A 6,761-nucleotide genomic window follows, 5' to 3' on the forward strand; every position below is an offset into this window, starting at 1 on the left:
TCTGGAAAAAGCATGCACTTTCTGCTTTCCAAATTCCAGCATGGACTGTGGATTTCTTTTTCTGTATTAGTTTGCAATGCAACCGTTCAAAAGATTAGGATTCCTGTCCCAACGTGGTCACTTTTACAAACATCATCCCCTTTGAAAATAGACGCCTTTTGTCCTATTTGGAGGCTATTGAAATGTTTTGAAACAGACCAATAAACAGAGATGGGATGGCAGATTTCTGGCCTAAAGAGATCCTTCTCCATTTTTCTTGCAGATATCTTCCCAGAAAAGGCAAACACCACAGCCTAAGTCCTGTTAAAGGTATTTGGAGAAACTGGGCCTAGAGGCAGGACTATCCAGTCAGGCTGGAGGCTCGGTGGGTATGTGGGCCTCTGGGGCACCACCATACTATGCTGCCCATCCCTGAGATCCAGCCAGATCTAAAACTCCATGACATTAATTCTGAAATAAACAGGCAAAGGAAAAAAAGGAATGCAAACATGGGGGACAATGAAAATACTTGTGTGTGTATGTGTGTGTGTGAGAGAGAGAGAGAGAGAGAGAGAGAGAGAGTCATGGAGCTTGATTCTGGGCCTGGACACTGTCCCTGAGCTCTTCAGCACAAGGCAAGCAAATGCTCTACCACTTGAGCCACAACACCACTTCCCGTTTTCTGGTGGTTCATTGAAAATAAGAGTCTCACAGACGTTCCTGCCCAGGCTGGCTTCAAACCTCGATCCTCAGATTCCAGCCTCCTGAGTGGCTAGAGTACAAGCATGAGCCACCAGCACCCAGCTATGAAAAGACTTGAAGGCATAAAAACCAAATCTGGACCCACAAGAGACAGGAAACAAACACCCATCTCCTTTTATCCCTTTCTTCTTTCCTTCCTTCTTCCCTTCCTTCCTTCTTTCCTTCTTCCCTTCCTTCCTTCTTCCTTGACTTCCCTTCTTTCTTTTCTTCCTTCCTTCATTTTCCCCCTCCCTTCCTTTCTCCATCCCTGCCTGCTGCCACCTTTTCTACCTTTCATTTCTTCTTGCCTTCCCTCTTCCTTTCCTTCTATCTTCCCTTTCTCCCTGCCTCCATTCTTTCCTTCCTTCCTTGCTTCCTGCCTTCCTTTCTTTCTTTCCTTCCTTCCTCGATGCCTCCCTTCCTTCTTTCCTGCCTACCTACTTTCTTCCTACCTTCCTTCCTTTCCTTTCCCTTTGTTTTTCAGGGACTTGCATAGATATGAATTCAGAGAGACCAGTTCACCAAGTATTTTTTGTTGTTGTTAATAAAAAGCAACTTTATTGAGAAGGTTCCTACACTGACCAGCCAGGGCCGCAGCACAGGCTCGGGAGCTGATTCTGTGACCTCACCAAGTATTTTTGCCTCAGCCTTCCTTCTTCACTCACCTTCTGTGTAATTACCCGCAATCATCCCCAACATATAAATAGACATTTAAAAATACCCCCACTTCATCAGCAATCCCCAATCCAGTTCGCAATGGTATTTTAGAAATCTGAGCTCTCCTGAGGTATGTATGTGCCAAAAAAAAAAATAGGAGAAAAAGGGATAAATCTGCTCTCTTGATCATAGCTGGAGATTTCAAAGGGACTGACCCCAGACCTCAATGTGGAGACTGAAGAATATCTACTCCGGGGAGAGGGAGATTCAGAGACCTCCATGCTCATGGATAAAGGAAGGGATTCTGGAGAAGGGAAGAGTTGAAGAAAAGTTGATGGGAAGACCCTGGCCTCACTGGGCACCGGTGTCTCATGCCTATCATCCCAGCTACTCAGCCTCTCAGGAGGCTGAGATCTGAGGATTGTGGTTCAAAACCAGCCTAGGCAGGAAAGCCCAAGACTCTTATCTCCAAGGAATCATGAAAGAGCTGGAAGTGACACTGTGGCTCAAGTGGTAGAATGCTAGCCTTGACCAAACAAAACTAAGGGACAGTACCTAGTCCCTGAGTTCAAGCCCCAGGATGAAAAGAAAGAAAGAAAGAAAGAAAGAAAGAAAGAAAGAAAGAAAGAAAGAAAGAAAGAAAGAAAGAAAGAAAGAAAGAAAGAAAGAAAGAAAGAAAGAAAGAAAGAAAGAAAGAGAGGGAGGGAGGGAGGGAGGGAAAGGGAGGATAGGAGGAAGGGAGGAAAGGGAGGGAAGGAAGGAGGCAAGGAAGGAAAGAAGGAAGGAAGGAAGAAAAGAAAGAAAAGGACTAGGAATCTGGCTTAGTGGTAGAGTGCTTGTCTAGCATGCATGAAGCCCTGGATTCGATTCTTCAGTACAACATAAACAAAAGGCTGGAAGTGGTGCTGTGGCTCAAGTGGTGGAGCGCTAGCCTTGAGCAAAAGAGCTCAGAGACATCGCCCAGGCCCTGAGTTCAATTCCCATAACCAAAAAACAAAACAAAACAAAAAAGACCCTGGTGTCTTTAGCCAAGGATTCTTACATGAGATCTGCCATAATTAACAGCAGTGATCACATGTGTGATGTAAAAATATCCATGTCCATAATATCCAAGCATGGCACCAAAGTGGAATACTGGACAGAATCACTACCACTGCCAGAGCCCTGGGGTTTCCAAGATTTTTATTCATATTTAAGAGCCTTACAGGAAATCTCCATGCAGTTAGACTGAGGAGCAGAGATTGTCTTTCAGCTGGCTTAGGGCCAACTATTGGGAGGGTAGCTTTAATTCCTAGGATCCGGAGTCACGCAGTCAGGAAGTGCTCCTGACCCCTATAAGGTCAGTGTCATGGCCAACTACACCCTGGGCTCAATTTAGAGACATAACTATGGCAACGAATGTGCCCAATCGGTTATTAGGAGAGATTTATTGACGGATATGCTTGAATAGCAGAGCCATTAATTGCAATTACCAGACAAGACACTTCGTTCATCTCCAGGAACTGAATGCCAACATGCCCTAACAACTTTGAAAATCCCATTTTCTCTTGGGCTCTGCTGGTGTTTCTGCACCTGCTTCCATCCCAGGCCCTGAAAGGAAGAGGAAAAGGAGGGTCTGGTTTAACATGGTGCACCACTTGGAGAGATGGACAAGAACTGGGCTCTAGGGACACCAACTGCAGGAGGCAATGCCCATGGAGTTACCACAAGAACCTTTGCAAAGACAAAGACGATGCAAGCAGCCCTTGTTCCTCACGCTCCTCCTCTGGCACACATTGGCAAAATGTCTTCTGCCTCGGCTATACCAATCATCTGGCCATTTCTTCCATTTCCTCTACCTTGGTCTCCCCTATTCAGTTCAAGCTCTGTTCTTTTTCTTCTTGTTGTTTGGTGTGTGTGTGTGTGTGTGTGTGTGTGTGTGTGTGTGTGTGTGTGTGTGTGTGTGTGTGTGTGTGTGTGTGTGTGCAACACGCTAGTGCTAAATCTTGAACTCAGGGCCTGGGCACAGTTGTTTCCTTAGTACCTCACACACATCTGGGTGAAAGAAGTCATAAACTTCTAAATCCTTCCCATGCATTGGAATAAGTAAAAATACACTACCTAGCACTTTTCAAGGATTAACAACAGCTAACACTTAAGGATGAGCACAGCTTCAAGGGCTCTCCAGCGCGTCTACGGTGAGCATTGACAAGATAACACGGAAGGTGGGGAATGCCTTTCTCTGCCTGTTACAGGTGAGCAGCTCTGGAGACAGGAGGGCCTGCACAAGCTAGCAAGTAACAGAGAAATAACCAGGATCATGCCCAGACAGTCTAAACTGAGCATCTGTGCCTTAACCTCTAGTCTGTGCTGTTTCTCTTGACTTTAAAAACTAGGATAACGAGCGCTGGCCACCGGTGGCTCCCACCTATCATTCTAGCTACTCAGGAGGTTGAGATCTGAGGATCATGGCTCAAAGCCCAGCTCAGGGAGGAAAATCTATGAGACTCTTTATCTCCAATGAAACACCAGAAAACCAGAAGTGGCACTGTGGCTCAAAGTGGTAGAGCACTAGTCTTGAGCAAAAGAGCTTAGGGACAGAGCCCAGGCCCCTGAGTTCAAGCCTCAGGACTGGCACAAAAACAAAATGGAAAGGATTTCCAGCCCATCCTCAGATCATCAAAAAAAAGGAAAGATGATGAAGATACACATCTTGAGAGTGGAATGTTGTTACTGAGCTTGGCCATGCCAGGTCATAAGGCATAAACCTGCCAAGAGCCAGCCCTGAGATGCAGCTCGGGGCTTGGCAGCCCCAAGGTCAACTCTGAGTCACCCACTGGAGACAGGGCTCTATTTTGCATTGCTTCCATACGAATGCAGGAAAGCTCGATAAGGTAGCTATTATTATTTCTGTGTCAGTACCAGCATTCCCGTGCTTCAGGATAGCAGGGTACTAATTTTAATCTGCACAGAAATCATAAGATTTTCACGCTGAGAGGAAACCTTAAAACCTCATCTGAATTTTTGTGCATTCCTCCAGTATGTTCAGAGATGCTTTCTTGAATACTTTATTTCCTGTTAATATGGATATGTTTATAGAGTGCTCAAAACTGTATGTTTTTCAAGGGGCTGGACCTGCAGCCCATATGTACTGTCTTTCAGGTCCTTCTTATTCCTGATTAAGCCTAATAGCGCGCTCTCTCTTGCTCTCTCTCTCTCTGCCTCTATTTTCTCTCTCTCCCTCATCTCTTTCTTTTTCTCTTCCTCTGCCTCTCTGTCTCTCTCACATTCTCTCTCTCCCTCTCTCCTCTCTCTCTCTCTCTCTCTCTCTCTCTCTCTCTCTCTCTCACACACACACACACACACACACACACACACTACACCCAGATGGGTGATCAATCAATGCTATTAGTTGACTGACTTACTGGTAATAGACCAAAGCTGTCTTTGAGTCTGATGGACAAAGCCATACAATTGAACAATTGAGTTCATCCTTATTGAAAACAATCTGATTAAAAACAAGGGTGTCTATGACCCCCACATCTATCATCCTAGTCATTCAGGAGGCTGAGATCTGAGGATTTCAGTTTGAAGCCAGCCTGGGGCAGGAAAGTCCATGAGACTCCTATCTCCAAAGAACCACCACCAAAAAGCTGGACGTGGAGGTGTAGCTCAAGTGGTAGAGCACCAGCCTTGAGTGAAAAAGCTCAGGGACAGTGCCTAGGCCCTGAGTTCAAGCCTCAATCCTGGCACCAAATTAAAAAAGAAAGGCCAGGAAAGATGCCACAGGACTGGCTAAATCTCTGGGCAGGGAATGAAGATATTAAACAAGCTGCCATTTCAGAAGGAATTTGTCTTTCCTTATCCATCAGTGTTGCCCTGGCCAGCAACCAAGTTCACACAGTCCAAGAAGACATTCGCCTGTTCACACACTTATCTCTCAAAATGGAGAGGATGGATAGCTAAGATTAAACCTGTAGAAACAAACCCCTAGATGTCATTGTTGCTGCTGAAATAGCAAACGTTGAGTCTTCGCATTTAAAAAAAAAAATCTGAAGAGAAAAGCGGTGTGTGTCTTGACTAAACCACTTAAAATAATGCAAATGCGATTCGCTTTCCGTGTTTCAAAGCCAAGTCCAGAGTCTTCTGGACTTCTTAACCAATATGTAACTCCATCGCGGGGTGTTAGCACGCATTCAGTTGCCAACAAAAATCCACATTGAGGAGAAAGAGGCTGAAAAACCTATGTCATATGTGACATTGCTAACAAGCTCACATCACATTCCAAGCTGATTATAGAGTAGCTGGTGATTCTGCCACTATTCTCTCCCTTTCGGGGTACCTTTGGACTTCCAGGCTTTTCTTTAGCATGGGTAGGCTGATGTGTGACAGACATCCCAGTGTTTCCATCCCTGCAAACAACAGCTTCTGGCCAAAAGCACATTTGAATGAATGAATGAATGAGAAGAAGCATTCCTCACCCGAGCCTTCACACCCAATTTCCAATTAGTCACCAAATTCCCTATATTCTTTGTTCACAATGTCTCATCTTGATGTTGCCCATTCATTTCATAACACATCAGTCTGAATCTTTGCAAATATACTGTTTTCCTTTGGGGCAGAAATGGGACTTGAACTCATTACTCCACTCACTTGACTTTCTTGTTCATGGCCAGCACTTTTACCACGTAAGCCACAGTGCTAGCCCTGCTTATTGCTAGTTAGTTGGAGCTGGGGGGTCTCAACACACTCTTCTACCCAGCCTAGTTTGGAACTTCGATCCTCAGATCTCAGCCTGAGTAGACATGATTTCAGGCATGAGCCATCATAGCTCCGGTTTGCAAATACACTATTAAGTATCAGTCACTTCCTATGTATCTGGCATATTGATGCTTCATATGCATGACATTCTTTAACCAGGCACCAAAAGCTGGTGTCTATCATCCTGGATACCCAGGAGGCTGTGAATGGGAGGATGATGGTTCATGGCCAGGAAAAATACTCAACAGAGGGAAGCTGGGTATGGTGATACACACTGTCATCTCAGCAGTGATAGAAAGCTTAAAAGTCATAGGTCTTGGCAGAAAGCAAGACTCTTATCTCAAAACCACACAGCCCAGGGCTGGGAAGAGTGCTTACTTAGCACTCTGGATTTGATTCCTCAGTACCACATAAACAGAAAAGGCCAGAAATGGTGCCATGGCTCAAGTGATAGAATGCTAGCCTTGAGCTGAAGAGCTCAGGGACAGTAGCCAGGCCCAGAGTTCAAGCCCCATGGCCGGCAAACACACACACACACACACACACACACACACACACACACACACACACACACATACACACAGCCCAAAAGTGGGATCAAAGTGTAGCAAAGAGTAGCTCAGGGGTAAAGTACCTGACTGCCA

Source organism: Dipodomys spectabilis, unplaced genomic scaffold (genome assembly GCF_019054845.1).
Source record: "Dipodomys spectabilis isolate Male_0828 unplaced genomic scaffold, ASM1905484v1 ptg000422l, whole genome shotgun sequence".
In the NCBI taxonomy this organism is placed as follows: Eukaryota; Metazoa; Chordata; class Mammalia; order Rodentia; family Heteromyidae; genus Dipodomys; species Dipodomys spectabilis.